Source organism: Oryctolagus cuniculus, chromosome 8 (genome assembly GCF_964237555.1).
Source record: "Oryctolagus cuniculus chromosome 8, mOryCun1.1, whole genome shotgun sequence".
Lineage (NCBI taxonomy): Eukaryota > Metazoa > Chordata > Mammalia > Lagomorpha > Leporidae > Oryctolagus > Oryctolagus cuniculus.
The window spans coordinates 44487505-44509744 of record NC_091439.1 but is presented as its reverse complement, the minus strand read 5'-3'; the positions used below and the strand labels follow the sequence as shown (position 1 = coordinate 44509744).

At 40.3% G+C, this 22240-nt stretch overlaps 1 protein-coding gene and 1 pseudogene across 1 annotated transcript in view; one reads left to right on the top strand and one right to left on the bottom strand.

The window, feature by feature from the left end:
• PRDM5 (PR/SET domain 5) overlaps positions 1 to 22240 on the bottom strand; it is a 256431-nt gene that overhangs the window by 172150 nt on the left and 62041 nt on the right.
• Positions 12431 to 22240, top strand: part of LOC138843129 (mothers against decapentaplegic homolog 5 pseudogene) — a 30951-nt pseudogene continuing 21141 nt past the window's right edge.

The following is a 22240-nucleotide window of genomic DNA, read 5'->3' as shown; positions in this document are numbered from 1 at the left end:
TTTCTGCTGAATACCTGCCTTCTTTCTAGAAGCCAAGAATTTTGTTACACGCTAGGCAGAAGGTGACTGCTACCTCCCAATAAAGTCTTGGATGTTAAATCTCTAATGAGCTGCCTTCTACAAGCACATCCCATATGTGTGGCTGCATTTTCCCTAATGGGCAAAGAGTGTGCTGTGTGACCAATCATGGAAGTGTGAGAGTTTTAGGTGCCTCCAGATTCCACCTACACCATAATGACCTGCCTGGACATCCTTATTCCATCACTGTAATAAATCTTAGCCATATGCACAGTGAGATGCTGAGACCTCATGTGGCCTTCTAGGGCATCTCTGAATGGGGGGATGGTCTTGGAGACCTCCAACACACGCAATGAGCTTAGTTCCAGGAACTAAAATTGGGAAACAAATTTGCAAAAAGAAGGGGTAGAAGGTCATTTCTAGATTCATATACTTCTTTTTAAAGTTTTATTTATTTATTTGTTTGCTTGTTTATTTGAAAGGCAGAACTATGGGTGGGCAGTGGGACGATATCTTCCATCTGCTCGTTCACTCCCCAAATGGCCACAACAGCCAGGGCTGAGCCAAGCTGAAGCCAGGAGCCTAGAATTCCATGAGGGTAATCGACGTAGATGGCAGGGACACAAGCACATGGGCCATCTTCCACTGCTTTCCCTGGCACATTGACAGTAAGCTGGATGGGATCAGCCAGCACTTCAACTGGCACTCTGAGAGGGGATGCTGGTGTTGCAAGTGACTGCTCAACCCACTGTACTATAATGGAGCCCCATCCTTAGAATTTTTAAATATAAATGTTTCACATATACTAATTAAACCACACTCATTCAGCCACATGAAAAAAATGAGAAAACTCAAGAAAAGGCAATAAATTTTAAAAATAAAGACCACTACTTTTTATGGCCCATAAACAAACCAATTCCTTCATCCAGTGTTCAAATAAGGAAGAACAATCAGGAGAAATTTTAATTATAAAATATTAATAACTTCTTAATTGATTTCAGAACCTACACCCTGCATAAAATGAGACTCCACAACATAGAAAATTAGACCAATGAAAGGATCTTCTTGGAACTTTGTTTTCTTGTACAAAGGAAGCAGGGCAAATGATACTGGGAAATTTGATTGGAAAGATGCAATTAATAAAAGATGTTAAGATTCAAATCTGATAGTTGTGGAAGCAAAATAAGAGAAAAATAGGAAATGAACAGTGATTGTACCAGTTACAATTTTTTAAGGTTTTATTTATTGTTTATTTGAGAGGTAGAGTTACAAAGAAAGGAAGAGACAGAGAGAAAGGTCTCCCATCCACTGGTTCACTCCCCAAATGGCTGTAATAGCCAGAGCTGAGCTGATCCAAATCCAGGAGCCAGGAACTTCTTCCAGGTCTTCCACAGGTATGCAGGGGCCCAAGCACTTAGGCCATCTTCCAGGCTTTCCAAGGCCATCAACAGAGAGCTGGATGGAAAGAGGAGCAATCAGGACATGAACCAGCACCCATATGGAATGCTGGTTCTGAAGACAGAGGCTTAGCCTACTTTGCCAGAGCACTGGCGACCAGTTAGGTTATTTAAAAAAAAAAAAAAGATTTATTTATTTGAAATTGGAATTACACAAAAGGAGGAAGGGAGGGATTAAGGGATGGAGAGAGAAAGAGAGAAGGGGGAAGAGAGAGAGAGAGAGAAAGAGAGAGAGAGAATCTTTAATCTGCTGGTTCACTCTCCAAATAGCTGCAACAGCTAGTCTTAGACCAGGCTGAATTCAGCCAGGGACCAGGAGCTTAATATAGGTCATATATGTGGTTGAAGGGGCCCAAGGACTTGGGCCATTTTCTGCTGTTATCCCAGGCACATTAGGAGGGAGTTGGATCAGAAATAGAGCAGCCAGGACATGAACTGGTACCCATATGGGATGCTGGTACTCATACGGCACTACAGGCAGCAGCTTTACCTGCTGTACCACAATGCCAGCCCCCATTTAGGATGTTTTATTAAAAGCTATGACTACTCAAGATTCATCCTTGGAGGGATCACCTTCTCATCAAAAAATATACTGCGACCGAGCTGCGCAAGCTGCAGGGTCTGCGCGCAAGTGCTCGAAGGGGAGTGCGTGCCGCACAGACAACAGTGGAGAGACTTGGGACGTCCAGGGCTCTGAGTCCACACATCGGCGCTGGAAGGGGAGCGGACCTGCGTGGACAGCGTGGGAGCCCACAGTTCAGGACACCAGCGGCAGACTCAACACACCAGCGCTGGAACGCGAGGTGAGCCGAACCTCAATAACCCGAGACACCGGCAGGCAAGCGGAGAGAGGAGACTAGAGGGAACGACCCCCGGGGCGGGGGGGACTTCACCAAGCTAACTGGAAGAGAGAGAGAGGGAAAAAAAAAAGGTGACTGGTACGGACACGGGTTTCTCTCTCTCCGCTCACCTCTCAAGGGCGAGCAAGACAAAGAGCAGGCACCATCTTGGACATACGTCATAAGCAGAGCGACCTCAGGTCTGCACCGGCCCTGAGCCTAGCAGAAAAACCTGACTCTGGGCGGGGCGAATTAACAGGAGATTAGGACCTAGTAAATTTGTGGTGCTACTGAACTGAGACTGTGAAAAAAGAGACGGTGGGGGAGAGAACTCACGGAATTCACGTGAGCACTCTCCAGAGACGCTACAATTCCGTAACTTTGGCAACCCAGTGGGAGACTGAAGGAGAATTTGAGCCCACTCCGAGGGCCGAACAGATTCCCTGTGTGGTCCTTGGGAAAGAGCTTCCGATCTCTGGCTCCTGTGGGTATATCATTTGCCTGCTAACTACCTCCAACTTCGTTCAGCTGGGCAGAATAACTTCCCTTTTGAATCAAAAAAAAAGAGAGAGAGAGAGAGAGGTTTACCAGGCCCAACCTGGGAGTGTTACCTTTGGCACACCAAACAGAGCTCTCAGTCCACACCCATCTCAAGCCCTAAGGCTCCATCAAAAACAGATAGTCCACTTAATCTAGAGTCATAGTATAACAAGAAAAAGCACCACAGTGAAGAAACCAAATATCTTCAATATGACAAATAACAAACGCAAAAACCAAGGTAATAAAAACAAGGAAGTCACCATGAAGCCCTCAAATGAAAAAGACACCCCAATTCAAGATTATGAGGATGATGACATAGAAAAAATGCAAGAAGCAGATCTCAAAAAATTGATAAGAACATTAAGAAGTTCTCAAAAACAAATTCTTGAACTACAGAAATCCTTAATGGACAAGATAGAAAATCTCTCTCGTGAAAATGAAATATTAAGGAGGAATCAAAATGAAACGAAACAACTAGTACAACAGGAAACTGGGATAGTGACTGAAGTGAAGAATTCAATAGATCAAATGAAAAACACAATAGAGAGCCTTACAAAGAATGGGAGAAGCAGAAGAGAGAATATCGGACTTAGAAGACAGAGAACAGGAAAGGATACAGTCAGACCAAAGAAAAGAAGAGGAAATTAGAAATCTAAAACATATTGTCGGGAATCTTCAGGATACTATTAAAAAACCCAACATTCGGGTTCTAGGAGTTCCTGAAGGCATGGAGAGGGAGAAAGGATTAGAAGGCCTTTTTAGTGAGATATTAGCAGAAAATTTCCCAGGTTTGGAGAAGGACAGAGAAATCCTAGTACAGGAAGCTCACAGAACCCCTAATAAACACGACCAAAAGAGATCCTCACCACGACACGTTGTAATTAAACTCTCCACAGTGAAACATAAAGAAAAGATCCTAAAATGTGCAAGAGAGAAACGTCAGATTACACTCAGAGGATCTCCAATCAGACTCACAGCTGACTTCTCATCAGAAACTCTACAAGCTAGGAGGGAATGGAGAGATATAGTCCACGTACTAAGAGAGAACAACTGCCAGCCCAGAATATTATATCCTGCAAAGCTATCATTTGTGAATGAAGGTGAAATAAAGACTTTTCATAACAAACAGAAACTGAAAGAATTTGTTGCCACTCGTCCAGCCCTGCAAAAGATGCTTAAAGATGTGTTACACACAGAAACACAGAAACACGGTCATCAATATGAAAGAAGGTAAAGGAAGGAAACCAAGGAAGGAAAGCTCACAGCAAAAGATCACAGGGAATTCAAAGCATATATTAGAACTTATCTTTGGCAAATGGCAGGGCAAAGTTACCACTTATCATTAGTCACATTGAACGTGAATGGCCTGAACTGTCCAGTTAAAAGACACCGTTTGGCTGATTGGGTTAAAAAACAAAACCCATCTATTTGCTGCTTACAAGAAACACATCTTTCCAACAAAGATCCATACAGACTGAAAGTGAAAGGCTGGAAAAAGTTATACCATGCCAACAGAAATGAAAAAAGAGCAGGCGTAGCCATCTTAATATCAGACACCATAAACTTTACCACAAAAACCGTTAAGAGAGACAAAGAGGGACACTACATAATGCTTAAGGGATCAATTCAACAGGAAGATATAACAATTATCAATGTATATGCCCCTAACTACAGGGCACCGGTTTATCTAAAAGACTTGTTAACGGACTTAAAGGGAGACTTAGACCCCAATACAATAGTACTGGGGGACTTCAATACTCCACTCTCAGAAATAGACAGATCAATAGGACAGAAGATCAACAAGGATACAGTAGATTTAAACGACACTACAGCCCAAATGGATCTAACAGATATGTACAGAACTTTCAATCCTACAGCTAAAGATTTTACATTCTTCTCAGCAGTACATGGAACCTTCTCTAGGATTGACCACATACTAGGCCAAAAAGCAAGTCTCAGCAAATTCAAAAGAATTAGAATCATACCATGCAGCTTCTCAGACCATAAAGGAATGAAGTTGGAAATTAGCAACTCAGGAATCCCTAGAGCATTTGCAAACACATGGAGATTGAACAACATGCTCCTGAATGAACAGTGGGTCATAGAAGAAGTCAAAAGAGAAATCAAAAACTTTCTGGAAGTAAATGAGGATAACAGCACAACATACCAAAACTTATGGAACGCAGCAAAAGCAGTGTTAAGAGGAAAGTTTATATCAATAGGTGCCTACATCAAGAAATTGGAAAGGCACCAAATAGATGAGCTTTCTATTCACCTCAAGGATCTAGAAAACCTACAGCAAACCAGACCCAAATCTAGTAGGAGAAGAGAAATAATTAAAATCAGAGAAGAAATCAACAGGATTGAATCAAGAAAAACATTCCAAAAAATCAGCCAAACGAGGAGCTGGTTTTTTGAAAAAATAAACAAAATTGACACCCCATTGGCCCAACTAACTAAAAAAAGAAGAGAAAAGACCCAAATCAATAAAATCAGAGATGAAAAAGGAAATGTAACAACAGACACCACAGAAATAAAAAGAATCATCAGAAATTACTACAAGGACTTGTATGCCAGCAAACAGGGAAACCTATCAGAAATGGATAGATTCCTGGACACATGCAACCTACCTAAATTGAACCAGGAAGACATCGAAAACCTAAACAGACCCATAACTGAGACGGAAATTGAAACAGTAATAAAGGCCCTCCCAACAAAGAAAAGCCCAGGACCAGATGGATTCACTGCTGAATTCTACCAGACATTTAAAGAAGAACTAACTCCAATTCTTCTCAAACTATTCAGAGCAATCGAAGAAGAGGGAATCCTCCCAAATTCTTTCTATGAAGCCAGCATCACCTTAATTCCTAAGCCGGAAAAAGATGCAGCACTGAAAGAGAATTACAGACCAATATCCCTGATGAACATAGATGCAAAAATCCTCAATAAAATTCTCGCCAATAGAATGCAACAACACATCAGAAAGATCATCCACCCAGACCAAGTGGGATTTATCCCTGGTATGCAGGGATGGTTTAATGTGCGCAAGACAATCAATGTGATACACCACATTAACAGACTGCAGAAGAAAAACCATATGATTATCTCAATAGATGCCGAGAAAGCATTTGATAAAACACAACACCCGTTCATGATGAAAACTCTAAGCAAACTGGGTATGGAAGGAACATTCCTCAATACAATCAAAGCAATCTATGAAAAACCCACAGCCAACATCCTATTGAATGGGGAAAAGTTGGAAGCATTTCCACTGAGATCTGGTACCAGACAGGGATGTCCACTCTCACCACTGCTATTCAATATAGTTCTGGAGGTTCTAGCCAGAGCTATTAGGCAAGAGAAAGAAATTAAAGGGATACAAATTGGGAAGGAAGAACTCAAACTATCCCTCTTTGCAGATGACATGATTCTTTATTTAGGGGACCCAAAGAACTCTACTAAGAGACTATTGGAACTCATAGAAGATTTTGGCAAAGTAGCAGGGTATAAAATCAATGCACAAAAATCAACAGCCTTTGTATACACAGACAATGCCATGGCTGAGGAAGAACTTCTAAGATCAATCCCATTCACAATAGCTACAAAAACAATCAAATACCTTGGAATAAACTTAACCAAGGACGTTCAAGATCTCTACGATGAAAATTACAAAACCTTAAAGAAAGAAATAGAAGAGGATACCAAGAAATGGAAAAATCTTCCATGCTCATGGATTGGAAGAATCAATATCATCAAAATGTCCATTCTCCCAAAAGCAATTTATAAATTCAATGCAATACCAATCAAGATACCGAAGACCTTCTTCTCAGATCTGGAAAAATTGGTGCTGAAATTTCTATGGAGGCACAAGAGACCTCGAATAGCTAAAGCAATCTTGTACAACAAAAACAAAGCCGGAGGCATCACAATACCAGATTTCAGGACATACTACAGGGCAGTTGTAATCAAAACAGCATGGTACTGGTACAGAAACAGATGGATAGACCAATGGAACAGAATTGAAACACCAGAAATGAACCCAAACATCTACAGCCAACTTATATTTGATCAAGGATCTAAAACTAATTCCTGGAGCAAGCACAGTCTATTCAATAAATGGTGCTGGGAAAATTGGATTTCCACGTGCAGAATCATGAAGCAAGACCCCTACCTTACACCTTACACAAAAATCCACTCAACATGGATTAAAGACCTAAATCTACGACCTGACACCATCAAGTTACTAGAGAACACTGGAGAAACCCTTCAAGATATTGACACAGGCAAAGAGTTTCTGGAAAAGACCCGGGAGGCACAGGCAGTCAAAGCCAAAATTAACTATTGGGATTGCATCAAATTGAGAAGTTTCTGTACTGCAAAAGAAACAGTCAGGAGAGTGAAGAGACAACCGACAGAATGGGAAAAAATATTTGCAAACTATGCAACAGATAAAGGGTTAATAACCAGAATCTACAAAGAGATCAAGAAACTCCACAAAAACAAAACCAACAACCCAATTAAGAGATGGGCCAAGGACCTCAATAGACATTTTTCAAAAGAGGAAATCCAAATGGCCAACAGGCACATGAAAAAATGTTCAAGGTCATTAGCAATCAGGGAAATGCAAATCAAAACCACAATGAGGTTCCACCTCACCCCGGTTAGAATGGCTCACATTCAGAAATCTACCAACAACAGATGCTGGCGAGGATGTGGGGAAAAAGGGACACTAACCCACTGTTGGTGGGAATGCAAACTGGTCAAGCCACTATGGAAGTCAGTCTGGAGATCCCTCAGAAACCTGAAGATAACCCTACCGTTCGACCCAGCCATCCCACTCCTTGGAATTAACCCAAAGGAATTTAAATTGGCAAACAAAAAAGCGGTCTGCAGCCTAATGTTTATTGCAGCTCAATTCACAATAGCTAAGACCTGTAACCAACCTAAATGCCCATCAACGGTAGACTGGATAAAGAAATTATGGGATATGTACTCTTTAGAATACTATACCGCAGTAAGAAACAACGAAATCCAGTCATTTGCAACAAAATGGAGGAATCTGGAACACATCATGCTGAGTGAAATAAGCCAGTCCCAAAGGGACAAATACCATATGTTCTCCCTGATCGGTGACAACTGACTGAACACCAAAAAGGAAACCTGTTGAAGTGGAATGGACACTATGGGAAACGGTGACTTGATCAGCATAGCCCTGACTGTTAATGAACAACTTAATACATTATCCCTCTTAGTAGTTTTTTTGTCTGTTCTACTTAATATGACTGGTTTAATTCTGTAATTAATACACAGTTATTCTTAAGTGTTGAAATTTAACTGAAATGTGATCCCTGTTAAACATAAGAGTAGGAATAAGAGAGGGAAGAGAGATATAATTTGGGACATGCTCAAGCTGACTAGCCCCAAATGGTAGAGTTAGAAACATACCAGGGGACTCCAATTTAATCCCATCAAGGTGGCATGTACCAATGCCATCTCACTATTCCAAGTGATCAATTTCAGTTCACAATTGATCATAATGAAAGGACTAAGAGTCAAAGGGAGCACATAAACAAGTCTAGTACCTGCTAACACTAACCGATAGAATAAATAAAGGGGAGAGTGATCCAACATGGGAAGGGAGATACTCAGCAGACTCACAGAATGGCAGATGTCCTAAATAGCACTCTGGCCTCAGAATCAGCCCTAAAGGCATTCGGATCTGGCTGAAAAGCCCATGAGAGTATTTCAGGCATGGAAAGCCGAGACACTCTGGCAAAAGATCTCTGTGAGTGAGATCTCAGTGGAAAGAACAGGTCTTCAAAGAAGGAGGTACCTTTCTCTGAAGGGAGGAGAGAACCTCCACTTTGACTATGACCTTGTCTAAACAAGATAAGAATCGGAGAACTCAGAGGGCTTCCATAGCCTTGGAAACTCATGACTGGAGCATAGGGAGATTACTGATGCCATAGACAGGAGTGTCAATTGGTAAAGTCAACAACAGGAGTCACTGTGCACTTACTCCTCATGTAGGATCTCTGTCCTTAATGTGCTGTGCATTGAGATTTAATGCTATAACGAGTACTCAAACAATATATTTCACTTTGTGTTTCTATGGGGGTGCAAACTGTTGAAATCTTTACTTAATGCATACTAAACTGATCCTCTGTAAAAAAAAAAAAAAAAAAAAAAAAAAAAAAAAAAAGAAACTATCAACCTATCAACTCCCAACTTGACTCTCACTGGGATTAAACATGACAATAGGTCTGATCTGATTTCATCATCATTTAAAAAAAATCATCTATTATTTTTCACTTTATGTTTCTGTGTGGGAGCAAACTGTTGAAATCCTTACTTAATGTATACTAAGCTGATCTTCTGTATATTAAGATAATCGAAAATGAATCTTGATGTGAATGGAAGGGGAGAGGGAGTGGGAAAGGGGAGGGTTGTGGTTGGGAGGGACGGTATGGGGGGGAAGCCATTGTAATCCATAATTCGTACTTTGGAAATTTATATGCATTAAATAAAAGTTTAAAAAAAAATATACTGCATGCTCTCCCTTATATATGAGAGCTAAAATTAAAAATAAAATAAAAAGACCAAAAATGCCCGTGTGTATCAGTATTGCTTCAAATATAGTTTTGTAATATAGTTTTATATCTTTGTCAAATTAATGGTTAAGAATGTCATATTGCTATAGTTTTAATTATCTGAAATTACTTTAAAAATTATTGTATGTGGGCAAAATCATCATTTTTCCATTCAATTTTTGCTTACAGCTATTACTCATATTACCATAACAGTCTTTTTGTTTTTTACCTGTTAAAATTATTTGGTGAAGCATTATGGCTTTTTACTATAATGTTAATTTAAAATATGTTATCTTAAAAGCTGAAACAAGGAAGGTAGATAAGTAGGTAGGTAGGTAGGAAAGAAAGGAAGGGAGGAAGGGAGAGAGGGTGGGAGGGAAAGAAGAAGAGAGGGTGAGGGAGGAATGGAGGAAGAGGGCAGAATGGAATATAATTATATTCTTAGAATTGTGTCTATAAACTATATTAAATCTGCTAATCACTAAAAATTATATATTGCCACCCAGAAGAAGAGCAGAAACTTAGCCAGTACATTGATTATTAAGAGAGGGAGGAAAATAGACGGTGGATAACCAACAACTTTAATATGCAGGATGGATTAAGTAGGGTGGAAAGTCTGTCAAAGGTCAAAGAAGGCTATCACGATGATCTATCTAGATGTAAACTAATAAGTCTCTGGAAAGAAATATTAGGCTATAAAAATAAAAGTCATTGGGTAAGTGCAAAATAAATACCTGGATATCATCTGTTTAGGAAATTGATGTGAGGTACCAACTTACAAGAGTTGTAAAACTCCAAAATTGTGAACCTGAGTGATGCTAATGAGAAAAGTAAAGTGGTGATGCCTATTTGAGGGGAAATGCTGAGGAAGAGACACACCTGGCATTCAGTTTGCCAATTTTTATATATACAAAGGAGGTCTAGAATGAAATGTCCCTTTGGAATTAAAAAACAGAGGTATTGGGCTGGCATAGCTGGGTTAAGCTGCAAGCTGTGAAGCTAGCATCCCATATGTGTCCTGGTTCAAGTGCTGGCTGTTCCATTTGCAATCTAGGTCCCTACTGATGTGCCTGGGAAGAGCTGTGGATGATGGGCCAAGTACTTGTGCCCCTGCACTCACGTGGAAGACCTAGATGAAGCTCCTGGCTCCTGCTTTGGCCTGGTCCAGCCCTGGAAGTTGTAGCCATTTGGGAAGTGAACCACCAGCCAGACCTCTTCCTCCCTCTGTCTCTCCCTTTCTCTCTGTAACTCTGCCTTTCACATAAAGTTGGTATCTAATACCCAAAAAGCACAGTATCAAATGTGAAAATCATACCAAAATTCTAGAAATTTTAAACTCAAGGCAAATGAAACCAGAACAGATAGGTCCATTTAAGGTAATTATAAAAAGGAATACAAACACAAATACATTTAGATATGCAAAGATGTAAGTAGAAAATCCTTCTCAAACCCTCCTCACACACATCTAACAAATCAGGTGTGTTTGCCAATGATTCCCAATTCTCCATCTCCTGGTAGTAAATGGACAAAGTGGAAAGATGTTGATATATTACACTCATTATCACTCAGAGAGGTGCCTGCATGCCACAGAACAGTTTCAGAAAAGGTCATTTGCAAGATACCCTCCAAGTTCAAGGATGACTAGAAAAAAGAAGTCTCTCCAAAAAGTTGATCTCTACTTGCTCTGAAAGATTTGGTTCCTTACACAAAATTTAACCAAAGCTCTTACTTCGGAGCAACCAAATGAGAACAGAAGGACTGATTCAGAAGAGGCCACACACTGGGTGTATCCCACAGGCTTTCTAGGACAGTTCATGTCCTAATTCTGTAAAACTGCTCGTGTTGCCAGGAGGAAGGATCACTGGAACTGCACTATCTGCCTGCCACAGACCAGTCTGTGTCTGCCATCAGCAAGTGATCTGGCAATCAAAACAAGGAGTGCCACCCAAACCAAAAATGCAAATGGTGTGGCAGAGGATGTTTTCTGATAAAGAAAACGGGGGCTTTTCCCTCAACCCTGATTTTCTTGCAGCAGAATTTTACATGCCTGGGCCAAGGAAGTTAATGGAAATGAGACCTGTTGGGGGAAGAAGGGTGGGGAGCCTTTCAACAAAGAATCTGGGGCACTCTGAAATAGGAAGGGAGCCTTAACAACGTGGCCCTTCCCAGAGATCTGGTGTTTAGTGGTGTGCCTGAGCCCCCTGACGATGTATGTCACTCAGAACACAAGTTTCTCACTGTCAAATCTCCCCTCTCTGATCTCTCTGAGGCAGACTCAGGGGTCTGTTCAAGAATATGGAAAGGAATATGCTTCAGGTATTCCCAGATAGCGGAACAGGGAATGATGTACTGTGCTAGGCTAGGGATAAATTTAAAAAAAAAAAAATTGTAGGAAGTGCACTCTCAGAGGAGAAATAGAAAACTGCAGAGGAAATTGTATAGCAGGACGAGGAACCCGTGGACTTGTGCGAAAAGTGTGGACACATAGCACCTACAAAGACACAACACGCGACTGCAGCAACCTGCAGTGATATAGCCAAAGGGAGAGCATGGTGTGAGTCCAGCATGGAGCTCTAGGAGCAGTTACTCACAGACCCAGTGGAAGTAAAAGGGGCATGATTCTCTCAACCCATCCTCCCCATGATGGTGCCCGCTGCCCAGCAGAGAGATGGCAAACGCCATTTTGAGCTTCAGCGGCACCTACAGAAGCCTTTCTGTGCATGCACAGCAACTGGCTGAGATAGAACTCCATCTTCTTGGCAGTATTAAGAGCAGTAGCATGGAGAGGACAAGATTTGGACAGTGGCTCTTGTGAGCACATGTGATCTACAGATTCTAGCAAAGGGAAAAATCTGCAGAACTCACTGACTTTGAGCCTGGCTGGGAGGATTGACAGGGGGCTGGGCACCCATTTAAGACTGTGAGGCACTTCAAGCCTCCCAACATACCATAGGCTCTGAGTCTCAGCTGCTTAGGTAGAGCTGGCATGGGGAACATATGCCTCTCTGTGGACCGAACAGGCTGGCAGGGAAGTGCGGAACTTCTGCACCAAGCAACTGAGGAAGCCTTGTGTGCTGAGACCATCAGGACTCGGTGGCTAAATGAGAGGGTTCAGGGTATAGCTGGGTCTCCAGGCAATAACTGGGTACAGCTCCACATAAGTGGAGCTCCTTAGTTGCCTGGGGTGAGTCACTGCAGCAAGAACTGTTCTCAGAGTGACGACTGCATAGATCATTTGTGTGGTTCATATGGCAAAGCAGATGAGTGTTGAACCCACTGGAGGCTAACACCCAGGGATTGCTCATGTTGGAGGAACAGAGGTAAGAGTGTGATCACAACAACAGAGGTGACCATTTCTCACAATGTGTTAACAAGAGGAGATCTACTGTGCGCAACTTGGGAGTTACCATGGATATTCACCCACCCTGGAGCACTGACCAGAGCTCCCTGGCCATACACACCACACACCTCTTGGTATTCATTGAAAGCACAGAGTCCCCACTAAGCCACAGAGGACTACCTCAAAGATAAAAGCCATCAAAGGAAAAAATTTCTACAAATGCCTAAAAATAAATGCAGAAATTCAAGAAACAAGGATAAGGAAGACACCATGGCCACCCCAACACACAATGGAACACACCAATATTTCAATATAAGCATGTGAAATTGAAGATATTGATGAAATGCTGGAAACAGAATTCAAAAAATTAATTATAGATTACTCAAAAGCAATCAGAAGTCAGAGGAAGGGAGACAGACAAGATGGCCAGCTCATCCTGGGACAGGGTGGTGCTGGGGCGGCCCCCTGCCGGGCCTCTGTCCCAGGAGGGGCTTCCGAGCCACCAAAGCAGTGGGTAAGAGGCAGCTTGGAAACCCTGCGCCCCAACTGCACTATCTGGGTTCGAGTCCCAGCTCTGCTTCCAATTCCAGCTTCCTGCAACACACACCCTGGGAGGCAGCAGGTGATGGCTCAAGTTCGTGGGTCCCTGCCAAGTACGTGGGAACCACTGATGGAGTGCCAGGCTGTTTCCTGACTTCTTCCTGGCTCAACCTCAGCTGTCGTGGGCATTCGGGGGAATGAACTGAGCAGACTGGAGATCTCTGCTTATGTCGTCTCTCTGTCTGTCAAATGAATAATAAATAAATAAATAGACTGCTCCTTGAAAAAAAAGCAATCAGAAATAGATCCATGAACTAAAGAAGATCATACAGGACATGAATGAAAATTTCCACATGAAACTTAGATTTTTAAAGAGAAATCCAAATGAAATATTAGAAATAAAGAATCCAACAGATAAAACAATAGACTTGCTGAGGCAGAACAAAGAATATCTGAGCTAGAAGACTAATCTTTGGAAATCTTTCAGCTGGACAAAAAAAAAAAATCACATAGAGAATGAACAACATACTCCTAAATCTACAGTGGGTCATAGAACAAATGAAAAGAGAAATAAAAAAAATTTTCTGGAAACAAATGAAGGTGACAATACATAATATCAAAACTTATAGGTACACAGGAAAAGCAGTGTTAAGAGGAAAGTTTATAGCAATGCATGCTCACATGAAAAATTTGGAAAGATACCAAATAAATCAGTTATCAATGCATCGAAAGGACACAGAAAAACAACAAACCAAACACAAAATTAGTAGAAGGAAATAATTAAAATTATAGAAGAAATAAATAAAATTGAAACAAAAAATACAAAAGATCAGTGAAATTAAAACTTTTTTTGAAAAAAAAATTATATACCATTAGCCCAACTAACCAAAGAAAAGGGGAGAAGACACAAATCAATAAAATCAGAGACAGAAAAGGAAATGTAATAACTGATCCTACAGAAATTTTAGAAAATCCTCAGAAACTATTACAAAGAGCTGTATGCCAACAAATTAGGAAACCTAGAGGAAATGGATAGATTCCTAGACACAAATAATCTACCAAAACTGAGTCTCGCAGACATAGAAAATCTAAACAGATCAATATTCACAACAGAGATTGAATCAGTAAAAAAAAGGCCCTTCCAAAAAAGAAAAGGTCAGGACTGAACAGCTTTACTGCTGAATTAAATCTACCAGACATTCAAAGAAGAACTAATTCTAACTCTTCTCAAGCTATTCAAAGCAATTGAAAGGGAGGGAATTCCCCCAAACTCCTTCTATGAAACCTGCATCACCATAATTCCTAAACCTGAAAAAGATAAAACAGAGAAAGAGAACTATAGACCAATATTATTGATGAGTATAGATGCAAAAATCCTCAACAAAATATTAGCTAATCAAATCCAACAACACATTAGAAAGAACATTCACCCAGACCAAATGGGATTTATCCCTGGTATGCAGGGATGATTCAACAATCACAAAGCAATAAATGTGGTACATCACATTAACAAATTGAAGAACAAAACCCATACAGTTATATCAATGAATGCAGAAAGCACTTGAGAAAACACAATATCCTTTTGAGATGAAACCTTAAGCAAACTGGGTATAGAAGGAACATTCCTCAACACAATCATGGCAACTTATGATAAACCCATGGCCAGCATCTTACTGAAAGGGAAAAAGCAGTAAGAATTCCCAGTGAGATCTGGAACCTCAAGAATGCACACTACAACCAGTGCTATTCAAAAGAGTCTTAAAAGTTTCAACCAGACCCATTAGGCAACAAAAAGAAATCAAAAGGTTACAAATTGGAAAAAAGGAAATCAAACTTCCTACCTGCAGATGACATGATCCTATATATAGGAGACCCCAAAAACTCCACTGAGAGAATATCGGAACTCATAAAAAAGTTTGGTGAAGTGGAAAGATATAAAATCAACACACAAAAATCAATTGCCTTTGTATACACAGATAACACCATGGCTGAAAATGAACTTCTAAGATCAATCCCACTAACAATAGCTACAAAAAATTTTAAATACCTTGGAATAAATTTAACCAACTATTTATAATAAATTTAACCAAGTATGTCAAAGATCTCTAAGATGAAAATTGTAAAATATTAAAGAATGAAGATATTAAAAAGTGGAAAAATCTTCCATGTTCATGGATTGAAGGAATAAATATCATCAAAATGTACATACTATGGAAAGCAATTTACCAATTCAATGAGATCTCAAAATACCAACATTCTTCTCAGCTCTAGAAAAAGTGATGCTGAAATTCATATGGAAACACAGAAGATCCAAATAGCTGAAGCAACTTATACAACAAAAACAAAGCCAGAGGCATCACAATACAATATTTCGAGACATATTCCAGGGCAGTTATAATCAAAACAGCCTGAAACTGGTACAATAACAGATGTATAGACCAATGAAACAGAATAGAAACTCCAGAAATCTATCCACTCATCTACAATCAACTTATTTTTAACAAAGAGCTAAAATCAAGCCCTGGTGCAAGGGCAGTCTCCTCAACAAGTGGTACTGGGAAAACTGGATCTTCATGGAAAAGTATGAAACTAGACCTCCATCTTATACTATACAAAAAATCCACTCAAAATGGATCAAAGACCTGATACCATCAAATTCCTATAAAGCATTGGAGAAACTTTGCAAGGCCTTGGAATAGGTAAAGACTTCATGGAAAAGACCCCAAAAGCAAAAAAAAAAAACGCAAAAAAAAGTGAAGAGGAAACCAAAAGAATTGTATAAAATATTTGCAAGATACACAAATGATAATGGGTTAATATCCAGAATCTATAAAGAGCTCAAGCAATTCAACAAGAACAAATCAAGCAATTGGGTTAAGAAATTGGCAAAGGACTTGAACAGGCATTTTTGAACAGAGAAAATTCAAATGGCCAACAGCCATTTGAGGAAAGTAATCAGAATCACAAGCCATCAGGGAAATGGATATCAAAACCACAATGATGTTTCACCTCACCCCAGTGAGAATGGTTCTCATACAAACAACAAATGCTGGCTAGGATATTGGGGGAAAGGTACCCTAATCCATTATATGTGGGAATATAAAACTGTGGAAGACAGTATGGAGATACTTCGGACAACTGAATACAGACCTGCCACATGATCCAGCCATTCCACTCCAGGGAATTTACACAGACCAAAAGAAATCAGCCTCTGAAAGAGTTATCTGCACCCCATATTCACTGCAGCAAAAATTACAATAGCTAAGATATAGAAACAAGCCAGGTGTCTATCACCTGTTGACTGATAAAGAAATTATGGTATATATACACTATGGAGTACTACTCAGTTGTAAAACAAATGAAATTCTGTATTTTGCAACAAAATGGATGCAACTAGAAACCATCATACTTAGTGAAATAAGCCAGTCCCAAAAAATACAGATAACATATGTTTTCTCTGATCTGTGGCCACTAAGGAAGTACATAAAATATAATGTATTGGAGTGAAATGAGATTCGATGATCATTTACAACCTTTATCTCTTTTGTTGAGGAACAGTGCTTTTTGATTCATTCTATTTGTTATACTCTTTTACTTAGTGTAGGATTAATGGTAGTATCATTAAGTAAAATGAAAATAGATTTTGTAAAAATTAAGAGTGGGAAGGGGAGGAGGAAGAAGGGTTGGAGCATTGGTGGGTGGGAGAGTAGAGTGGGAAATATGATGATGTTCCTAAATCTATATATATGAAATATATGAAACTTGTATAACATAAGTAGCATTAAAAAAATGAAAAAAAACAATATGGACAGACATTTGAGATTATTCATTCTGGGCTACAGCCAAGTCAGTCCTGATATCAGTCATGTAGCAACCCTGGCATCACAGAATTTTAAAACTGCATTTTCCATTTGTTCTCCTTGTGGGACAATTTAATATCTCATTCTCAACTGATCCCCTAAATGCCTGGGTTACTACCGAGCTTTCTGTAAATTCAATGTAGTCACTCATTGAATTCCTTTTCCTCCATTCTACTTGGTTTTTTATAGAGTTACTGTCAAGTGCAGCTGGCATTGCCTGAGACCAGATGTCTACCAGCTAGTGCTCCTTGGTCTACCCACCTACAGACCACTCTGTGCATATAGGTAACCTGACTGGGGGAATTACACAATTCCTGGGCATCACATGGATGTATCTCCTAGATTGTTACCTACCTGAGTTCTCTATTCTCACTCAAACCTAGTCCTGCTTCTGACTCAGAAACATTGCCTTTTTCTGACCAAGAATATCTGTAAAGGCTTCCTAATCTAGCCTCCCCCAATCTCACCGCCCCTCATTACCATCACAGTTTCCCCAAATAAAGACCTTTCACAACAAACAGAAATTGAAAGAATTTGTCGCCACTCGTCCAGCCCTGCAAAAGATGCTTAAAGATGTGTTACACACAGAAACACAGAAACACAGTAATCAATATGAAAGAGGTAAATGAAGGAAATCTCACACCAAAAGATCACAGGAAGTTCAAAACATATATCAGAAAATATCTTTGGCAAATGGCAGGGCAAAGCTACTACTTATCAATAGTCACATTGAACGTTAATGGCCTGAACTGTCCAGTTAAAAGACACCAACTGGCTGATTGGATAAAGGAACAAAACCCATCTATTTGCTGCCTACAAGAAACACATCTTTCCAATAAAGATCCATACAGACTGAAAATGAAAGGCTGGAAAAAGATATACCATGCCGGGCCGGCGCCGCGGCTCACTAGGCTAATCCTCCGCCTTGTGGCGCCGGCAATCTGGGTTCTAGTCCCGGTCGGGGCACCAGATTCTGTCCCAGTTGTCCGTCGGGGCACCGGATTCTGTCCTGGTTGCCCCTCTTCCAGGCCAGCTCTCTGCTGTGGCCAGTCCTTGGGCCCTGCACCCCATGGGAGACCAGGAGAAGTACCTGGCTCCTGCCATCGGATCAGCGCAGTGCGCCGGCCGCAGCACGCCAGCTGCGGCAGCCATTGGAGGGTGAACCAACGGCAAAGGAAGACCTTTCTCTCTGTCTCTCTCTCTCACTGTCCACTCTGCCTGTCAAAAAAAAAAAAAAAAGATATACCATGCCAAAAGAAATGAAAAAAGAGCAGGCATAGCCATCTTAATATCGGACAACATAAACTTTACCAAAACTGTTAGGAGAGGAGACAAAGAGGGGCACTATATAATGATTAAGGGATCAATTCAACAGGAAGATATAATGATTACCAATGTATATGCACCTAATTACAGGGCACTGGTTTATTTAAAAGATTTGTTAAGGGACTTAAAGGGAGACGTAGACCCCAATACAAACTTTCTTATTACTATCTCAGGAGAAGCTCTTGGACTTGAGGCATGTTCTGACAACGACCCACCATTAGAACATAAATAGCATTTTCATAATTCAATATTTTCACACTGAATCAAAATCTTTCTTTAAACCCTGCTGTCAGAGATTTCTTTCTAATTCATCTATCTTCCCATACCAATGCCTATTTAAAACCCACTGACTGTCTGCCAGTAGTCCAAATTCCTTACACAACAAAAAGGACTTCTCATGCTGACCTGTCATGTCAACTCAGGTCATTCTACCCTTCTCACACTTCGTTGCACACAGGTGTACACCCACACACAGCTGGCCCAGGCCATATAAGAACACACAACATCCTGTGCCTGGCATAGGGGAATGGGGCTCACATTTTCATCTGAGAGATGTTCACATGAGTCAGATTTCATGATAATGAAAGATTCCTATTTGGATCAAAATCACTTTACTTCTACTAAACACATGCTTTAGATTTTCTAGTTAAGTTCATTTTATGAAAACTGAAACACAAAAAGGACTCTAAAGAACAAATAATACTGGGATTCCAAGATGGCATGATAGCAACAGGATGGTCTTATCTAGGCTAAATGAAATTAATATTAAAAAAAAAAAAAAAACTGGAGAAAGTACACTCCCAGGGTAAAACTTCAGGGGAAACTGCAGTGGGAGGTCCTACAAAAATAGTAAAAACAGGCCAGTGCCGTGGCTCAATAGGTTAATCCTCCACCTGTGGCGCCGGCACACTGGGTTCTAGTCCCAGTCGGGGCGCTGGATTCTGTCCCGGTTACCCCTCTTCCAGGCCAGCTCTCTGCTGTAGCCCAGGAGTGCAGTGCAGGATGGCCCAAGTGCCTGGGCCCTGCACCCGCATGGGAGACCAGGAGAAGCACCTGGCTCCTGCCTTCAAATCAGCGTGGCATGCGGGCCACAGCGCCAGCCACAGCAGCCATTGGAGGGTGAATCAGCAGCAAAGGAAGACCTTTCTCTCTGACTCTCTCTCTCTCACTGTCCACTCTGCCTGTCAAAAAATTAAAGAAATAAAATAAAAAAAAAGATTTACTCAAAAGCAATCAGAAGTAAATCCACTAACTAAAGAAAACCATATATGATATGAATGAAAAATTTTCTCAAGAAATTGAGATTTTAAAAAGAAATCCAAACAAAATGAAGAATTTAATAGATCAAATGAAAAATGCAGTAGATGGCCGGCGCAGCGGCTCACTAGGCTAATCCTCCGCCTAGCGGCGCCGGCACACCGGGTTCTAGTCCCGGTCGGGGCACCGGATTCTGTCCCGGTTGCCCCTCTTCCAGGCCAGCTCTCTGCTGTGGCCAGGGAGTGCAGTGGAGGATGGCCCAGGTGCTTGGGCCCTGCACCCCATGGGAGACCAGGAAAAGCACCTGGCTCCTGGCTCCTGCCATCGGATCAGTGCGGTGCGCCGGCCGCAGCGCGCCGGCCGCGGCGGCCATTGGAGGGTGAACCAACGGCAAAGGAAGACCTTTCTCTCTGTCTCTCTCTCTCACTGTCCACTCTGCCTGTCAAAAAAATAAAAAAAAAAAAAAAGAAAAATGCAGTAGAAACCCTTAACAATAGAGTTAAGGAGGCAAAAGAAAGAATATCTGAGATATAAGACAAATCTCAGGAAATTTTACACTCAGACCAAAAAAAAAAAAAAAAAAAAAAAGAAGAAGAAGTTAGAAAACTCAAAAACAGTGTTGGAGATCTATAGGATACTATCGAATGACCCAACATATGGGTATTAGAAGTGTCTGAAGGTATGGAAAGAGTGAAGGGACTAGAGGGCTTATTCAGTGAAATAATTACAGAAAACCTACCTAATTTGAAGAAAGAAAGAAATGTAAAAAGTACGGGGAGCACACAGAACTCCTAACAGACATGACCAGAAAATATCTTCACTGCAACACACTGTAGTCAAACTCTCCACAGTAAAACATAAAGAAAAGATTCTAAAATATGTATGTAAGAAATGCCAGATTACTTTCTGAGCATATCCAATTAAACTCACACCTGACTTCACATCAGAAACCCAACAGTCTAGAAGACAGCAGCAAGATATATTCCAAATCTTAATAAAAAAAAAAACTTTCAACTCAGAATACTGTATCCTGAAAAGCTATCATTTATGAATTAAATTAAAGACTTTACATAACAAACAGAGATTGAAAGAATTTGTCACCACCTGGCTGGTCCTACAGAAGATGCTGAAGGATGTACTACCCACAAAAACACAAAAAGAAAGCCATCATCATGAAGAATGTGAAGACAGAAAATCCTCCATAAAGTACAAAAGAAATCCAAAGTAAAGGACAGGAATATTCACGGAAAAATGTCAGAGCCAAGTAATTACTTACCAATAGTTACCTTGAAAGTAAATGGGTTTAACTTTTCAGTTAAAAGACACAGATTAGATGACTGATTAAAAAACAAGACCCATCTATTTGCTGCCTACAAGAAACAAACGTCCCCAACATGTACATGTACTTCTAAAATCACAATAGTTACCAAAAAAAACTTAAATACTTTGGAATAAATTTAACCATGGACAACAAAGCTCTCTATGATGAAAATTATAAAACATTAAAGAAAGAAATAAAAGAAGACATTAAAAAGTGGAAAAATATTCCATGTTAATGAATTGGAAGAGTCAACATCATCAAAATGCCCATACTACCAAAAGCAATTTATAGATTCAATTCAATCCTAATCAAAACACTAATGACATTCTACTCAGATCTAGAAAAAAATGATGCTGAAATTTATATAGAAACACAAGAGACTATGAATAGCTAAAGCGATCTTAAACAATAAATATAAAGCTGGAGCCATCACAATACCAGACCTCAAGGCATATTACAGGGCAGTTATAATCAAAACAGCCTGGTACTGGCACAAAAACAGACATGCAGACCAATGAAGCAAAACAGAAACTCCAGAAATTAATCTGCACATCAACAACTAGCTTATCTTATCAGACAAATGAGCTTATCGGACAAATGAGCAAAAATCAAGCCCTGGAGTCAAGATACTGTCTTCAACATATGGTGCTGGGAAAACTGGGTCTCTACTTGCAGAAGTATGAAACAAGACCCATATCTTACACCTTACACAAAAATCCACTCAAAGTGAATCAGAGACCTAAATCTACAATGTGATTGGGGAAACCCTGCAAGACATCGTCATAGGGAAAGACTTCTTGGAAAAGATGCCAGAAATCAAAAAAACAAATTTAACAAGTGCAATTACATCCAACTGAGAAGCTTCTGTACTGCAACAGAAACACTCATCAAAGTGAAGAGGCACTGACAGAATGAGAGTAAATATTTACAAACTATGCAACTGAATAAGGATTAACTTCCAGAATCTATAAAGAGCTCAAGAAATTCAACAACTAAAAACTAAACAACCTAGTCAAAAAATGGGCAAAGGACATGAATAGACATATTTCAAGAAAGGAAACTCAAATGGTCAGTAGACACATGAAAAAATGCTCAGGATCACTTGCCATCAGGGAAATGCAAATTAAAACCACAATGAGGTTTCACCTCATC